The following is a 14,884-nucleotide window of genomic DNA, read 5'->3' as shown; positions in this document are numbered from 1 at the left end:
GTGTTCAGGACTCTCCGCCCTGTACCGATGACGTCACTTCCGCTTCCACGTTCTAAGCTGGCCAAACGCGGAAACACTATGGAAGAACACCAGCCCTTCAGCCCCAGTGAGCAGTCAAGTCCTCCAGGATGCAGCAGAAGGAGATAGACCTCCACTCCTAGAGATGCCTACTTATCCTGCGAAGATTTCATGCCATGAGATACATCCCAGCACCCCCTGCGAATCGCCGAATGACGTAATCGCCGATCGGCGGATGGACCCGGAAGTGAGGAGAGCATGAATAAAGAAGAAAATAAGGTATTTACTAGCAAAAAAAATAAAGTTCCCATTGGTAAAAGTAGTTTTAAAGGGGATTACATACATCTATGTAATCCAAGTCATTAAAAATGGGTGGAACTCCACTTTAAATCTAGAGTCCATACGGTGTGCAGCTGAAACATTTACTACACTGATATTTTTTCAAAGCTTCAGACTGGTTGGCTATTTAAGCCCCGTACACACGCACCGATTGTTGGCCGACCGATCGGCCGTCTTTTGTCCAGTGTTGTTGTGTTGGTTGAAATATGCTCTAGACCAGTGGTTCTCAAATCCGGTCCTCTGGACCCACCAACAGGCCAGGTTTGCAAGATAACTAAATTACATCACAGGTGATCTCATTTGCTTCTCAGTGATTGCAGTATTCTAGTCTGTATCCCCCAAGGTAATACTTAAAATCTGGCCTGTTAGTGGGTTCCGAGGACCGGATTTGAGAACCACTGCTCTAGACTGCACATGAATTTTGTCGGCCAACAACAACCAACTGCAGAAGTAATGTCATGTTCTGGTCTACTTTTCGTGTGTTTTTTCTTCACTGAGCATGCCCAGTCTTGATCACATTTTTGTCGGCTGAAATCTGTACTGACTGACGAACAATCGGCCGCTCTGTTGTTGGCCAACAAAAATTTTATAGCCTGCACACCAGATTTTGTTCGGTCGAAAAGTCGCAGTCGGTTGTCGGAAGCATCATACTAACAAGCCGATAATCGGCCGATCGGACGTTGGCCGAAAATTTACGGCCAACAATCGGTGCGTGTGTACGGGCCTTAAGTCACCCAAGAGGGTGAAAAAGTTTCAGTAATCGATCAGCCTACCAGATTATTTTAAAAACTGGCTTTAACCATGTACTCCTATGTGCAAGTACATGTATAAAAATATTTATTATAATTTTTGTTTAATTACATTTTAAAGAATTATTATTTAAATATGAAAGTATTAAAAAATACATTTTACCTTAAAATGCCTATTGGTCTTTGTCTATCTATCTGTCTGTCAGTCTATCTATGTAGATCTTGGGTCTGTCTACCTGCAAGAGGGGGGCAAACTTTCCATTGGCCCTCTAATATTATGTTGAATAAAAATTAAGTAGCTGCATTTGGTTCCAGTAAAATTAGTTCATACATACACAGGCACATATAGAGACTTTGGACACAAACATTTTTGCTGGTCTTGTCAAATGTCCAACCCCCTCTAGCTTATAACTATAAAAAAATAAAATATTCTAAATTGCCCAAATACTTGCTTATATCCATATCTTATGATCTGCCGGGTCCAAAGTCATCTGCCCTGCAAAGGGGAAAGTCCTTTTATGGGTGTCAATGTTGCTGCATGGTGATGAGTTTGCTTGCCATTGGCTGTCCATCGGCAGTGTCCTCCAGGGGCACATGGTGACATCACTATGATGATCTTTGTTTTCTGAGAGGGAAGCGCACGGTGAAGGCCACCATGGATGACGGCATAGTACCATAAATATTTATGAACAAATAAAACCACTCAAACTGTTCCTACAGAATCATTTTCCCACAGCAAGAAAACATGTTTCTATGACGAATCATAGACAAATTTCTTCTTAAAAAGGTTACCTATCTTTATGTTGTATATGGCTCAAACACTTTCAATGTACTGTATATCAATTTTCTATTTGATTTAGTTAAGATTTCAGCTCTTTACATATTTGTGAGATCAATAAATTAGAATTGATCTAGATATAAAGATATGCAACTCAGAAAATGATATTTGAGAAGACTGTGCTGTCGTTAGCTTCATTATTTAGCTTTGATCTTTGTATAAGCAACATGGTGCATATCTAATCAGGAAGCAATAATTATCAGTTTTGTAAGAGTAGCATATGCGTTCATGGCTTGTTCAAAAAAAGTTAGGGTCTAATTCTGGGTCTCCTAATTCATAATCCTCTTTGCCGTGACAGCATTATGGTCTTGTATGAAGAAGTAATAGTGTGGGTAGTCGGCACCCACCAAACACTCCCTCAGTACAAACAAGCACCGAGTGAACCAGTCACTAACTCATTTACTGAGAACATTTCTTGAAAAAACCTAGAGGCTGCCCTTGTTGACTTCTTTTTTGCACATACTAGTTGCCTGGCTGTAAAGCTGATTCTCTGACTGGTGCCAGTGCATGTTCAGCGTGTCAGAGAAGAAGCATGAGCAGCACACTGTACACAGTGCAAAGCGTTATGCAGGCTAGTGAACTAGGGTTGCCATCCGGACAGTCCAGTTTTTACATCAAGTCTCTGGGTTTCTGACTGCCGGCATACTTGCCAGTGAGATGTACCCAGTGCCTGCCACCAATGTGTCTTCCCCTCATCTCTGTCACCAGTCCAGACTTCAGTGATCACACACTGTCTGCACTCTGATGTTTAGAGTTTACACATGTAGCGCTACTCCCACAGGAGCCACTGGTGAATAAGGGATCCCCCACCCTGCATAGCCAGGCACACAGAACTTTCCACTGCACTCTTGAGTCAAGAAACAGTCCTTGCAGCTTTGTTTTTGTGTTTTTTTTTAGGGGTATTGAACTTGGGTGGGGATAGAGGTATTATGGGATGCCCACTTAACTCTAGCAGAACTTTTCAGGGACAACTTTGTCTGTACTGTCTTTTTACACACTCCTTAGCTCCTCCAGTGCAACACTTGCTTGAAGCACAAAATTCCCATGGCCAACTGGCACACTGTTAGGTGATCTGACAATAGGGCTCAGTCAGATTTTAGCAAATGCCCTTTACAGGCAGGCATCGTGGGCCCCTTGTTTGTGTAGCAAAGTCCTAGTTCCCAGCTGTCCTCCTGTGGCTACTGATCCCAGCACCACCTCTTCAAGCACTGTCAACCCACCTGGCCGCTGCCGCCCCTTTCTCTAGCCCTCTTGGCTAAGCTTCCACAGTCCTCCCAGACTGACTCTGCATCCATCTCAGACTGCTCTCACCCAGTCCTCCCAGGTTGCCTCTCAGTCCTCCCCGACTGTAACACCCACCAGCCCATCTGGCTGTCTTCTCCTTGGAGTTCTCCCGAATGTGCTCTCTGGCTCCTGCTGTCCTCACACCTGTTCCTGTGCCACTGAACAGGATTCCTCCTTGGGAATATCAGAGGATCCCTCCTGCACCCGAGCTCCCATGCCTGAGGTCACCCCCTTCCCCCCAGACTAGGGGGTTACCCTTAAGGGCCCACTGACAGCCTCTTACCACTCCATCTCCAACTTCCACCCAAACTCTCCTGCCCAGCTGGGCTGACCCTAAGTATTTGAGGGAGCCTGCCCCCTGCCAACCCATCTGTTGGGCATTGGTCAGGGCCCTCATGAATACTCCAGGCAGCTCCACCTAAACTCCCTTCTATTCTTCTGGAAGTTTCCAGCAAGTTCCAGCAGTAGGGAGAGGTACCAGAGATGCTGTCTGATGAGTCATACCAGCCCTCCCTGGATCACTCACCAGACCCAGATTAAAACACAGGTTTGGCTGCCAGCCAAGACAAGACATTTTACCTACACTAACAAAAACCTAACACTACCTACTCTAGCACACTAGAGGGTGCTACATTCACCCCCTCCAGACAACAGCCTGTCCCCATGGCTGGGAAAACAAAAATGCCTCCTGCTCACTGGATGTCAGCCTGGTGAGCAGCTTGTCACAGTGCCTGCACCTGATCCAGGCACTGACCGCTGCGGTCAGTATTCTGCATGCAGGACACAGCAGGCACAGGCGCTCGGTCCCCTCAATCATGCTGAGGGTGAATCCCCTGCAATGCTCCTACCAGACACCGGTGTCCACCAGTGTCCGCTCCGGTAGATCATGCAACCAGGGTAAAGCTGGGTACACGGTGCACCCTCCTCCATCTTGCTGCCAGCCAAGCCAAAACATTTTACCTACATTAAAAAAAGCCTAACACTACCCATTCTAGCACACTAGAGGGTGCTACCCACATCAAAGCTTTAAGTGGCCAAACACTGCAGGCACCTCTCAGGACAGATCACCAATAGCTAAAAGAGACCTCTTCTCACTGTTTCTGGGGCTGACAGGATCATACAGCTTCAAAGGAGCCCAGCAGAAGGAGCAGTGCAGCCGATCATCCTCAGTAGAGAGAGCAACCCACAAATTACAGAACAGAACAGCAAGAGACAGGTATGCAGTCCACCACTGAGCCCCACTGTGTCCTCACTATACACCCCACTGTCCACCTGACTACTGCCCCCCTGTATACTCAACTACCCTCCAGTCCACCCGCTACCCGTGTCAACCCCGCTGCCCGCTTGTCCATCCCACTGCCCCCCTGTCCACTCTACTGCTCACCTGTCCATCTCACTGCATGCCTGTCCACCCTGCTGCCCTCCTGTCCATCCTGTTGCCCACCTGTTCATCCCACTGACACCCCAGTCCACCCTGCTGACCCCCCCCCCAGTCCACAACTCAAGCCTTAAGCCATTTTGCTGCTATAGGGTTCTTTAGGGTGCTGGAGTTGGTGTGGTCCGCTATGGGGTGCCTTGGATAAGATGGACTGGTTTGGGGTGTTGTAGATACAATGGGCCACTTTGGTGTGGTGTGGATAGTGTGGGTTGCTATAGGTAGGGTAGGCTACTTTGGAATGTCAGTTGAAGGTTGGGCTTCTTTGGGGTGCGGTGAATAGTAAGGGGTACGGTAGATATGGTGGGCTACTTTAGGCCCCTCTCACTGGTAAAGCAATTTAGCCACACCCACTGTTCAACGCGGTGTGTCAAAATGTCCAAGGTCTTTTTACAATCCTTATGTCTATAGTGTATACTACAAAAAAAAAAATGCCATCTGCCAGTAAAGTGTTCGGATTTGGCATGAAGAAAGGGTGGCAACCCTATAGGGAACTGTGACCTCCCTGGGCTTCATTTGAGCACTCTAAGTATATCTTTGTTTTAATGAGAAGGGTGAGAGACTTTACTTTAAAGAAAATTTAAACTCTGAAAGCTGTGCCCAAAAATGTCAAGCAGAAGATAAAGAAGTAGCCACCAATATTGCCTTTGGTCTCCGTGAAACTGATATTTTCCCCCTTACTGACTCACCCTTAATGAGCACCCAACTCCTCAGAGAATTAAACTACATGCCATTTCTAGTACGCCTATTGATATGCATGTTTTCTACTTCTATGCAATTCTTTTTACATGGAATTTGTTGGCAAAAGTCCCCAGTTTCGTTCTATAGACAATAGTGATTTCAGACTTTATCTTAAAGTAAAAATGAAGTCAAACATACAACTGTTTATTGCTATTGTAACTTGGTTTAATATGAAAACAAGTAGTAAAATAAGGAAAATCTGATGAATCATTGACACTTTATTTCAATGTGCCCTAAGATAACAGATTTACCATAGGTTCACATTGAAGTCCAGTGTTTGCCTGCTAGTCTTAACTCTTGCAGTAGAAATCTGTTTTTTCCAGTCTAGTCAGGTTTGTTTTAACATCGAAAGCAAACTGCAGTAATTACATTGGGCAAAGAGTTCAAGTACTTGTTTTTGTCTTGTAGTGTGCACGCAATGAGATAAATCGATATTCAATAAATAATGTCATCCAAGATGTTTATATCTGTTCCAGTAATTTTCTTGAGGCTACATCATCCAAGCCTAGTATTTCATCAGTTCACTGGGTACATCAGCAGAGACTCAATAACCAAATTTTAGCTCAATGCCATATAATTTGATCATAATTATAATTTATTTTAATTTACTGTGTAATTGCTGTAGGCATCAAGGCGTTCTCAGGAGTAGGTAGCATGTTGTCTTCAACCAGTATTTCCGTCCACTTCCAGTTAATGCAAGCCATCCAGATGCAAGCCAGATACCCACTAGTAAGCACATCATGCAAGGGAGTTGCTGCTCTCTTTTAAACATGTTATCAAAGCCATATATTAAAATGTACAGTCAGTACATTGATAACATTTCACATGAGGTTGCAATAAGCATATTTTACAATATAGGCAAGAGGTTCAAGGTTAAAAATGATTAAAATATCTCTACAACTGCTGCTAATGAAAACAGTAAGGTTAGAACCAAAACTCCAATTGGATTTTAGAAGATTAAAAAACAGCAAATGTCTTTTCTCCCCCAACACTTTTTTTTAAAATTGAACGTTTAAATCCTGCTAGCAGCAATGCCTATTATTCATATGTGATGTAGAAACAACATGGTACTATATTGCACAGAAGAGTGGTTAAATGTTTGAAGAATACAAAAGGTCCTCTGGGGGGGGGGGGGTCTGATCCAGCCTTTCAAAAACTTTTTACTCCAGAGGAACCCTGAAAATAATTTTAGGGTCTCGAGGAATCCGTAATTAATTAAATGAATCTAGAGGCAATGGAAAAAAATGACTTAGTGTATACGATAGAAAGTAAGAAGATTAAAATCCTTACAGTGGTGGTCAGAACGTTACCATTGCAGAAAGTAAATATCATTGGTGTGCTTTTGCTGGCTTTGCCAAGTAGTGTCGGCCCTGGAACTATGCAGGCACCATCAAATGGGAGGTCAACCAGCTAGGGTCAAGGAACCCCTAGCAACCTCTGGAGCAACCCTATGGTTTCATTAAACCCTGGTTGAGAATACCTAATCTAAACACTTAGAATGGAACAGTCAGAAGCTTTCATAAATATCACCCCATTATATCACCCCGAGTAAAAGCAAAATAATTGATATGCTGAGACATAAGCCTCCTTTTGAGGTTCATCAAATGTATTCTTGCTTACATCACTGCATTTTGACAGTGTGTTAAGGTTTTATCTTGCCCTCCTGTTGGCAGCCATCTTGAACATGTGCAAACTCCTACCTCTTATAAATTCTGATTGCATCATCACTTGCCTGCTACCTGGGTGCTGCACAGTGATGATGCTGCACACCCGACTATATCTATCACCTGATGGGTTGCAGTCCTTGCCCTTGTGTTTGTGCTCCAAGGTGCATCTCTGCTAGCAGTCTTCTATTCTCCGTGTTCCTCTGTGTATGACCTGGCTTGGCTGATGACTCTCCTGGCTCTCCACCCCGCTTCGGCTTCGGTAGACGACCCCGCATTGGCAGACTACCCGCTTCTGGACTCGACCCAGGCTTGGATGACTACCCGCTTCTGGCCTTGACCCCGGCTTGTTCCTGCTCTCACTTCCTCACTCTAATGTTGTTTGCTCCAATAAGCTGCTTTATTTTACCTGAATCCCCGTGTGGTCTGGTTTCCTATTACCCTGACACAGTGTTTATGTCATATGTTTTGGGTGATTCCAGAAGGAGAGAATAACTCCTTGTATACCCTAGACCAAAGATCGGTGCTTCCCTACCAGGGAAGGCCATCCTATTTGACTGAAACTGGAGTTTGGGAGGGACACACATTGAGCTTTGGGGGAGGAAAGTGGACATTGATCTTGCCAGCCAGATACATTGAATAAACATTAGTGATCAATGGGATGACATATGTCACAGCCAGATTGCCCTCATGTCTAAGTGCTTTCTTATTTGCTTTGGTAATAAACTACAAATAGGGGTGATCTGGGCTGGAGGATATTAATCCTATGGGCCAGTACAAATAAACATGTTGGGCTGCAGCAGATACTTCCCCATTTAGACCACAAACAGAGTTCAGCACTTCCTTTGTTTTTTTAAGATGTAAGAATAATAAGGATTATTTGCTGGGATATTATTAAACACACATGAACTTTAATGTCATCCCAGTCTTAGTCTGTAGGATTCAATATTGAGTTGGCCCATTCTTTGCAGTTATAACAGCTTCAATTCTTCTGGTAAGACTGTCCACAAGGTTTAGGAGTGTGTCTATGGGAATGTTTGACCATTCTTCCAGTAGTTCATTTGTAAGGTCAGGCACTGATGTTGGACGAGAAGGCGTGGCTCGCAGTTTCTGCTCTAATTCATGCCAAAGGCTTAGGCGTCAGCATACCAAGACATTTTGGACAATTTAATGCTCCCAACTTTGTGGGAACAGTTTGGGGGTGGCCCCTTCCTGTTCCAACATGACTGCGCACCAGTGCATAAAGCAGGGTCCATAAAGATATGGATGAGCGGGTTTGGGGTGGAGGAACTTGACTGGCTTGCACCTCAACCTGATAGAACACCTTTGGGATGAATTAGATCGGAGACAGCGAGCCGGGCCTTCTAGTCAACATCAGTGGCTGACCTCACAAATACGCTTCTTGAAGAATGGTCAATAATTTCCCATAGACACACTCCTAAACTCTGTGGACAGCCTTCCCAGAATAGTTGAAGCTGTTATAGATGCAAAGGGTGGGCCAACTCAATAATAAACCCCATGGACTAAGACTGGAATGCCAATAAAGCTCATGTGCGTGTAAAGGCAGGTGTCCCAATACTTTTGAATATATATATATATATATATATATACTGTATATATATATATATATATATATATATATATATATATATATATAAATGGAAGGGAATTCTTAAAAAAATGCTCTTTAAGACACTCATCTATCAATATGACATTTTGGTCAGACACTGGCACTTTTACCCCAATTGGAATAAGAATTTCATTTGAAGTCTGCATCAAACAAAAATGCTGGCAATCAGTTTATTGCAAAACTGAAATGTAATGCAGGTAAGAGGTGAAGTTAGACGCTGGTTTAGAAGCAGAATATTAACTGATAATAAATAATCGCTTTATTATTTCAACAAACATAAAAGGAATGGTTGATATCTGGATGGGACTTGTTCAACTGAACACATTTCATATAAACAGATATAGGCTGAGATTAGCAGAAAGACTGATGGTCACATGGAACTAAATTTAAACAAATGCAGCCTTAATGGAAAAGTCCACCAAGGGCAAATGGACAGTTATAGGCATCATGTATAAAAGCTTCTGAAAGAACAGAAGCCTGTGCTCTTTATATGAACAAGTCAAATCATTTATTTTTTTACTTGTATTAAAAGCATTAAAGAGGAAATAAACTCTGGCAGTTGTACCCCCCCAAAAAAGGCAGACAGAAGGCAACTATCTAGTTACCAGTGTTTCCTGTGGTCTCCCTCCAGCTGTTTTTTCCCTATAACTTACTTGCTATGCCTTGTTTTGCACTGTGTCTCTTTGTGGAGAGGACCATCTTGGTAGAGACTTTGCTTACTCATATCAGAGCCTACAGAAAAGGGAACGGCACAGTACTGACATGACCAAATCTTTCTCCACATCTTCTGAAACCAGTGTGCAAAGGCAGCAGAATCTCATGTTGGCCGTAGACTGGTCAAAATATGAATCTGGTTCAAACCATCTATGGGCAGGCTGGTTGTACAACCCGCTTGTCGTTTTTTTTTAGGTTCAATCACTGCCAGAGGTTATAGCCACCAACAGTGATTATTGTATTCTGATGGCAAGGAAACCTAAATCCTGCTGTTAGAACACAATAGTGCAGAGCGAGGAACAGTCAATGTTGAAGGGGGAATCAAGCAATGTATTGCCTGCCTTAGATCTCACACTGCAAAAATACAGCTATGAAACTGTAGCCACAGAAGTGCCTAGGCACCTTCACGTATTAGGCAGTGCACTGCTTTTTTTCAGGGGGAGTTGCAGACAAAAGGTACATTTTTCAGTGCACGATGAGTTTTGGCAAGGCCAGGGGCGGACTGATCGGTCGGTTGATTCGGACATGGAAGGGGGCCTGCCTGCTAAGGGTTGCCATCTGTCCAGTTTTGACTGTTTCACACTGCTGGTGCATTTTGAGCTCCGAGCCCAGCTCAGCGATGGACAGAGAGCGCCTTGTGATTGGCCAAACGGGGTCCTGTGCAGGCATTGGACACGGGCGTCTGTATTGGGAGAGAAGATGGATGAAAAATTAGAGGGGCTTTTAAACGAGGTGATGGGGGAGAGGGACCAGATGTAGAGATAGCCAGCGGGAGCAAGGTTCATCGGACATTCTTGGGGGCATTAGTGGTAGGGTGACCAGAGATCCAAAACCCAAGGTAGGTAGACTGACAAATTGAAAGTGCAGCCTCATAACATCTAACGAGGATACAGTATGTAACCGGACAAAATTACGGGGTTTGTATATCAATGCTAGAAATCTGGCCAACAAGATGGGAGAACTGGAGCTGCTATGAGGAGGATTTTGATTTTGTGGGAATTTTCAGAGACTTGGTTTGACAGCTCTTATTATTGGTTGGCAACCATTCTGGGGTATTCCCTTTATCGCAGAGATAGAAAGGGTAAAAAAGGAGGAGGGTATGCCTGTATATCAAGAACAATGTGCAAGTGAATATAAGGGACGATATCGCTAATAGAGCTAGGGAGGAGGTGGAATCCCTATGGGTAGAGCTTCAAAGGGAAGGTACTATGGGGAAAGTAATATTGGGTTTATGCTATAGGCCCCCCAGCAAGGATGGGAAATATCATTATAATGGGGGATTTTAATTATCCAGATATAGACTGGGCAGAAGGAACTGTGCATTCATCTAGGGCTTGCCATTTCTTAAATGTTTTGCAGGACAATTTCTTGGGTCAGATGGTGAACACACCAACAAGAAACAATGCGTTACTAGACCTACTGATTACTAACAATACAAACCTGATCACGGACGTAGAAATACGGGGCAACTTAGGAGCCAGTGATCATAGGTCAATTTGTTTCAGTATAATCATAGAAATAGGAAACACAAGGTAATACAAGGACACTGAATCTAAAAAAAAACAAAACTATTTCCCTAAACTGCGTTCTATGCCAGACGCTATTAATTGGGATAAAATCCGAGGAACAAAGAACACAGAGGAAAAATGGGAGTGCTTTAAGAACATACCAAATAAAGGTATTGGCCAGTGCATTCCAATAGGTAATTTAATAACACATCACAGGAAGCACCCTCATGGTTAGCAGAAAACAGACTCAGAACTAGAGTTGAAAAACTTAACATAAATAAGTCACCGGGACCAGAAAGCTTACACCCGAGGGTCCTTAAAGAACTCAGCCAGGTGATAGCCAGACCATTGTTCCTAATTGGAAATGAGTACCTGGATCAAATGCTGGCTTCAGGGGCAAGTCCAAAGGGTGGTGATAAATGGGGAGTACTCGGGATGGTCTGGTGTGGAGAGTGGGGTCCCCCAAGGATCTGTCCTGGGACCAATCCTATTTAATTTAGATATAAACAACCTAGAGGATGGGATAAACAGCACAATCTCCGTATTTTTGGACGATACCAAATTAGGCAGGGCAATAATTTTGAAAACAAGATGTAGAAACCTTACAAGAAGACTTGAACAAAATAATGGGGTGGGCATCTACATGGCAAATGAGGTCTAATATTGAAAAATGTAAGGTAATGTCTTTGGGTGCCAGAAATACAATTGAAAGTTACACACTAGGGGGAGAGCCTTTGGGGGAATCTAAGATGGAAAAGGACCTGGGGATCTGTCAGGGTTATTGGGGTGATTAAATAATAGAAAAAAAAATGGATTTGAAAAGCCATGTATATTCTATCTTATGCATATAGATTTTGAACAGTGCAGCTTGCATTTGTTTGGAGGTTAATGAAAGTTCATATATGTTCTTTAGCAAAATGTCTCTTACAAGAGAGAGTAGAATTTCAACAGAGATCTTTGTATTTCTTTTGTCATAAATAAGTGGTACATGGACATCTCATCAGATAAGAGTCAATTAGCGAGACACCATACTAGTCACTGATGTCCAGACGTTAGTCTATCTGTATTTAACAATGGACAATAGTGTATTCATTAGGTTCATTTAAACTATAAGTTTTAAAGATATATTATATAGTGTGTAAGAAAATATGAGTAATAATTATACATATATGTATACATATGTATTTAGGAATGTTATATCATATTTTGGTTTTATATTCTTGCACATAGTAATCTTACTTAGACAAAGAGTGAATACTAATTACCTCATTTTAGAGAAGTTTGTGGTTAAGTTTGACCACGATAGATCTTCCAATCCTAGCCTAAATGTCTGAAGTATTTGACAGAATCCAAATAATTAATGGATTTTCACTGGCCAGACAGGTCAAAGGTTATCTTTAATAGTGGGTTATTGTATGTTCTAAATACTGAATCTAATAAGCAATACAATGTTGCCTCCTGTGGAGATGCTACTAAATGCAGTCTCGGGGTAACTTAGTATTTTCCAATATAAATATTTATATATATATTGTATTATTAATAATTATCTTTATAAATGGTTTACCAGATCCAATAATTGCCAGGGTACATTATGGAGATTAGATGGACATTTATGTATGTACTGAGAGTATGGACAAAGTTTTATGTTGTGTTTTATGGTTAATCTTGAATATAAAGGAATTATCATATAGTTTTATTATCCAAAATATTGGGCATGATTAAAGATGTGTGACTATGACCTCACCAGTTAAGATCTCCCAACCAATGGGGATAATGTTTCATCCCTCTGGGTTTAACTTATGGTAATTTTAATAGTCCTTTTTTCAATACCATATAAAAAGGAGAACCCAGATGTAATAGGACATCATCACATACTGACATACTGACCATTACACCTACAACATACACACTACTACATCCATCTATATACTCATCTAAACAGACTCCATCTTGCTCCATCATTTATCTGAAACTTGGAGGGAAGCCACCATTTTAAGAAGGCATCCATCTTAAGGACTCTGGTAACGACCATTTGAAGCTAGCAGCCATCTTAAGTGTGGTAAATATACCTTGCTGTGTTATTTGATATTATTTACTATTGTTTATTTCCTTCCTTATATGTTTTATATTGCATATTTAAGGGTAATAAGATTACAATCCCAGCCATTTAAACCATAGTAGATTTTTCTCTAAAAAGCTGATTTTTGTTTTTATACATTTTTATTAATATCAGATTTAGTGCATTATTTGCAATTTAGTCTCCTGTTTTGCATAGCTTATTCTCCCTCCATCTGCAGTGGAGTGACTGTCGGCAGTGCAATTCGCAGACAATTGTGGTCTGATTATTTAGAACACTTACCTATGGTTTATGCTGTACCTGGGGAAAAGGTAATCTTGCTTTCATTTTGTTTTATTTTACTTTCATCATTGAGCTAAATATCACATTGCATTTATCATTTTAAGTTTGTATTTTATGTAGAGTTATCTTTTTGTGTCATTTCCAGTTTGATCATATATTGTGAATACATGTCTTGTGAATAAATATTTTTATATATTCCTTACTGTAGACTGTTTTCACTTAGATTGGTATATGCTTTTAAAAAGAAATTAATCAATTAAAAAGAATTTGCTACATATTGATTTGTGGAAATAAGTTGAGATTCTCCTACCTCACAGATCTTTGCTTATTGACATAAATAGACACTGTTATATTCAGAGCAGTATAAATATTCTGACGGATCCTAGTAGACGATCAGCTCAGCAATGGCATGTAATGTCAAGCTGCTGCAAGCAAAGCCAACGGAATATTGGCATGTATTAAAAAGGGGCATTCACTCCAGAGATAAAACGGTTATTTTCCAACTACAAGACTCTTGTCCGGCCACATCTCGAGTATGCCGTCCAGTTCTGGGCACCGGTCCTCAGGAAGGATGTGCTGGAACTGGAGAGATTCCAGAGAAGGGCAACACAGCTAACTAATAAAGGGACTGGAGGATCTCAGCTATCAGGAAAGACTGCAAGCATTGAATGTATTCTCTCTGGAGAAGAGACGCTTGAGAGGGGATATGATATCAATGTACAAATACCGTACTGGTGACCCTAGCATAGGAAACAAACTATTCAGTGTAAGGGAATATAAAAGGACTTGTGGCCATTCACAAAAATTAGAAGATAAGCGGTTTAACCCTAAACTGCGTAAAGGGTTCTATACCCTCAGAGCGGAAAGGATGTGGAATTCTCTTCCACAAGCAGTGGTATCAGCAAGGAGCATCGATAGTTTCAAAAAACTATTAGATGGGCACCTTAACGACCACAACATACAGGAATATACAGTGTTCTTTTGACATAAACACACACACACACACACACTCATCATAGGTTGAACTGGATGGACTGGTGTCTTTTTTCAACCTCACTAACTATGTATCTGTGATTGGGCTGGCAGGGCTGGTCATGTGTGGTGGCATTCTGGCCTGTGGGTGATAACCGCCGCTTGCTCCTGGAGTCTTGCTGTGTGTCTCCTGAGGTCTCTCTCTTATCTGCTCCCCCAACCCCTCTCTGTCAGACCGTCCCTCTCTGTCAGTATACCCCTCTCTATCAGTCCGCCCTCTTTTTCGGTTCCCCCCCTTTGTCAGCCCCCTCTCTATCAGCCCACCCTCTTTGTCAGTACACCCCTGTCTGTCAGCCCCCCCCTCTCTGTCAGCCCCCAATCTCTGTCAGCCCCTGCTCTCTATCAGCAACTCTCACTGTTAGCCCCCCTCTCTCTGTCAGCAACCTTCTCTGTCAGCCCCCTCTCTGTCAGAGCCCCCTCTCTGTCAGCCCCCCTTCTCTTTCAGCCACCCCTCTCTGTCAGCCACCCCTCTCTCTGTCAGCGCCCCCCCCCCTCTCTGTCAGCAGCACTCTCTGTCAGACCCCTCTCTCTGTCAGCCCCCTCTCTGTCAGCCCCCCTCTCTGTCAGCCCCCC

Source organism: Pelophylax lessonae, assembly GCF_965119305.1.
Source record: "Pelophylax lessonae genome assembly, chromosome: 9".
NCBI lineage: Eukaryota > Metazoa > Chordata > Amphibia > Anura > Ranidae > Pelophylax > Pelophylax lessonae.
The sequence above is the reverse complement of the archived record's forward strand: the minus strand, read 5'-3'. Positions refer to the sequence as shown.